The sequence below is a fragment of the Salmo salar genome, chromosome 09 (assembly GCF_965601325.2).
Source record: "Salmo salar chromosome 09, fSalSal1, whole genome shotgun sequence".
NCBI lineage: Eukaryota > Metazoa > Chordata > Actinopteri > Salmoniformes > Salmonidae > Salmo > Salmo salar.
In genome coordinates this window covers 87,118,662-87,123,514 of record NC_138299.1, presented here as the reverse complement: position 1 = coordinate 87,123,514, position 4,853 = coordinate 87,118,662, and positions in this window count along the sequence as shown.

Genomic DNA, 4,853 nt, shown 5'->3' with positions numbered 1-4,853 from the left:
ATAGGAACGCAAGGCTTAATCTATTGGGTTTTTTACAGAAATGTTTGGTGATCAACTTGGAATGTATTGGAAATCGACCGGTCGACGGTTGGTGACCACTGCCATAGGAGAACCCTTTTAAGAACCCTTTGTTGTTCCAGTTAGAACCTGTTTGGTAGAACCCACTGGGCACAGACGTCAGTTCAACGTCTAGTTTGGATTTTCATTTGAGTTTTCAACTAACGTGAATTCAATGTGAATTTCAATGATTCAACATCATCACATTGATTCTTTTGTTTAAAATATCATTGAAACAATGTTGATTGAACCAGTTTTTGCCCAGTGGTAACCCTGGGTTCTACCTGGGACCAAAAAGGGTTCTACTATAGGGACACCTGAAGAACCCCTATGGTATTCGTTTTTTTTCCTAAGAGTGTAGATTTGTTGGGATAGGAGCACCGCAATGACCTCTAGAAAAGTTATTGCTTCGTAGAGCGCTGCACTGCTGTTTGTTGTCCTGTGGGGAACATGTTATTCCTATTTTGTAATGATAAAACCTATCACTTGAGTTGCCACTTCCAGGAGAACAACCATGCCTGGTAGGGCACTATGGCCACCGTCAAAGTCTATATTGGAATTAATTGATGCTACCTCCTCTTGAATTTGAAAATAGCTTGTGCCTGCTGAGTGACACATGGAGGCCCTTTGGATGCCAGTGTGACAAAGAGGGCTCCATATTCAACTCCTTCCAAACACTCTAACCTTGCTACTAAGTGCTTGGCACAATGGACAGTGTCCTGCTAGGTCCAATATAGGCTGGATAAATTGAATTTGTGGATCCACTGGCCAGGCCATACACCAGCTGTATAATTTGAGAGACCAGGCCATAGTTTATTATACAAGCATTTTGTTGCACATTTCTGTTCAACCTGAAGTAAAACTGGATTGTGTCTTTGTGGTGTGTTTCCTCAACAATCCAGTCTGTAACTGAATGAGAGGAACTCCCACTCAGACTGAACTGACTGTAGCCAAGGAGCTTCAATGGTTTATTAAAGCATGTGGTCTTTTATCTGCTTTCTCACAGTCTCTTTTGTAGATAGCAAGGTTCACACTCTGCTGACAGCTGTCTGAGGACAGCCAACCCCCACTCCTTACAGCGCACGTTAACCAACCCACACTCCTCACAGCGCACGTTAACCAACCCACACTCCTCACAGCGCATGTCAACCAACCCACACTCCTCACAGCGCACGTTAACCAACCCACACTCCTCACAGCGCATGTCAACCAACCCACACTCCTCACAGCGCATGTCAACCAACCCACACTCCTCACAGCGCACGTTAACCAACCCACACTCCTCACAGCGCACGTTAACCAACCCACACTCCTCACAGCGCACGTTAACCAACCCACACTCCTCACAGCGCACGTTAACCAACCCACACTCCTCACAGCGCACGTTAACCAACCCACACTCCTCACAGCGCATGTCAACCAACCCACACTCCTCACAGCGCACGTTAACCAACCCACACTCCTCACAGCGCATGTCAACCAATCCACACTCCTCACAGCGCATGTCAACCAATCCACACTCCTCACAGCGCCTGTCAACCAACCCACACTCCTCACAGCGCACGTTAACCAACCCACACTCCTCACAGCGCACGTTAACCAACCCACACTCCTCACAGCGCACGTTAACCAACCCACACTCCTCACAGCGCCCGTCAACCAACCCACACTCCTCACAGCGCTCGTCAACCAACCCACACTCCTCACAGCGCACGTTAACCAACCCACACTCCTCACAGTGCACGTTTACCAACCCACACTCCTCACAGCGCACGTTAACCAACCCACACTCCTCACAGCGCACGTTAACCAACCCACACTCCTCACAGTGCACGTCTACCAACCCACACTCCTCACAGCGCACGTCAACCAACCCACACTCCTCACAGCGCTCGTCAACCAACCCACACTCCTCACAGCGCTCGTCAACCAACCCACACTCCTCACAGCGCACGTTAACCAACCCACACTCCTCACACCACCTGTCAACCTACTCAGACTCCTGAGCAGTGAGCAACAGGGGGGGAGAAAGGAGAAGCACAACCCCATATCAATACTCTTGTCAATAAAACATATCTCTTGATTTTTTCAGTCGTTTGTGTTTCCCGTGAAAAACACAGTTGCTACGCTCTAAGAGAGTTAGTATCAACTTGTCATCTATCAACACAGAACAGATCCTTTATAGCCTACACATGAACTCCTCAGGCAGCAGCGTTGTCACTTTGAAAACAATCTGAATTGCACGCTCTACATCAGGGATCATCAACTAGATTCAACTGCGGGATGTTTTTTTCTTGGGCAAGAAGCCCAAACAGATATAATATTTGACTAAAACAATAATTTCAAACCTTGCTTGCATTTGTATATGATCATGTGTCTCTCTATTATGCATGGCAATACTTGGGAACAGATTTCCAAAATTAAAATAATTTGGAGCTGATTTACTGGTGTTTTTACAGTCTTTTATGTCCAACAATGAATGTTTTTTTGCTCAGAAAACTTGGGGGGCCAAGTTCTTCCAACCGCGGGCTGCCAGTTGGGGAATCTTTCTCTGCAGGGGAGAAGAGAAAACACTGGCAGATTAAAGGACAGGTGGTGGAAAAAGAGGCATGCTGTAAGTGATGAGAAAGTCTGGTGCTGAAGAATGATGTAGACCTAAGGCTGGGTACACCATGCAGGTGAGGGGTGTGTGTGTGTGTGTGTGTGTGTGTGTGTGTGTGTGTGTGTGTGTGTGTGTGTGTGTGTGTGTGTGTGTGTGTGTGTGTGTGTGTGTGTGTGTGTGTGTGTGTGTGTGTGTTTGTGTGTGTGTGTGTGTGTGTGTGTGTGTGTGTGTGTGTGTGTGTGTGTGTGTGTATGGTGCAATTCTCTTCCTAATCATGCTCCATCACATTAAGCTCTTGCACATTGTCTGTTTACTCACATCACAAGAACAACAATCAGAGATACTCCTTCCGTACATTATACTGATGGCATCAGATCTTCATAGGGATGACTATGTGTTTTAGGAGAAGCGAGAAGGTTAAAAAATGATTTTTAAGCCTTGAGACAATCGAGACATGGATTGTGTGTGTGTTCCATTCAGAGAGTGAATAGGTAAGACAAAATATTTAAGTGCCTTTGAATGGGGTATGGTAGTATGTGCCAGGCACACTGGTTTGAAGGAAGGTGTTCCTAGTGTTTAGTATACTCCGTGTATATAGATACAGATATACAGACTTGTAGATACACACAGTGATCAAAACCATTACTAAGGCTTGCTGAGGTCAAGTAGGAGGGGAAATCAATATGTGGGGTGGCACATTATCTTGATAAATTACCAAATGCAAAGTCGCATTGAATTGTTCTTTATTAGATTGTTGGCTCATTTATCTGCAGGTAAGAACCCTGCTAACAAAAACCACACTTTTCTGTTCCTTTTTTCCAAGAATCTCACTGTTCAACCTTTGGTTATAAACAGAGTTGCAACAATAAGAAACGGACTGTAAGATATTTGTATAGCTGCAATATTAAGGACCTTGGTTTTAAAGACACGGTCATGAAACCTACTTTAGATTACTTTGTATTGAAAACGTTGACATTTTTGAAAAGAGGAAACATCTGCTTTTCTACTCTGCCTTTAAAGGGGCAATCTGTGATTACATTCCTTTACTTTTAAAATGAACACTGAGTGTCCGAAACATTAGCTACACCTTCCTAATATTGAGTTGCACCCCCTTTCGCCCTCCAAACAGCCTCAATTCGTCAGGGCATGGACTCTACAAGGTGTCGAAAGCGTTCCACAGGGATGCTGCCCCATGTTGACTCCAATGCTTCCCACGGTTGTGTTTAGTTGGCTGGATGTCCTTGTGTGGTGGACCATTCTTGAAACTGTTGAGCATAAAAAAACAGCAGTGTTGCAGTTCTTGACACACTCAAACTGGTGCGCCTGGCACATACTAACATACCGTGTTTAATCTTTTGTCTTGCCCATTCACCCTCTGAATGACACACACACAATCCATGTCTCACTTGTCACAAAGCATAAAATCCTTCTTCAACCTGTCTCCTCCCCTTCATCTACACTGATTGAAGTGGATTTAACAGGTGACATCAATAAGGGATCATAGCTTTCACCTGGATTCACCTGGTCAGTCTATGTCATGGAAAGAGCAGGTGTTCTTAATGTTATGTACACTGTGTTCTGTATAGCCATTGATTCTTCAAGAATATAACTTAACCTCATGAGATCAGTTCAACTGTCTTACCCCATCAGAACCCAACATATAAGCTTGTTTTATTATTTTCTTTGTAAGCAATGTTATTGTAATGTAAACCATCACGGTATACCCACAAGACACGGATAAAACTATAATTGTGATGTAATGGATGGTCAGTCCTTGCATCCATAGCGCTATAAATTGGATAAGGGGTTACATTTCTCCAGCCCTATTCCTCAGCTGTTTGTCCGAAACAGTGGCGGGGTAAAATAAAATAAAGGGTCACTACAGATTACAGAAGGAAACAATAGTATAAATACAGTGTAATACACTCTTCTAATAAAATCTATGGTTTGGTATAAATAAAGCATGAATGACTGACAGTAATGAATGAACACATTAATAAATTATAGACTGGTGCGAGTGAAAAGCGTCGTGAAGACTTGATACGAATTGAGCACCAGCAGTCAAACATGGAGTGGAGAAGTGCTTACCACGTTCGGCCACTAGGTGTCAGTATTTTCACCACTTAGGCTACAGTTTAGTCTTGGAATCCGGCACTGAAGTTGCCGCGGAATGTGACAGACGCGCAAAGTGATG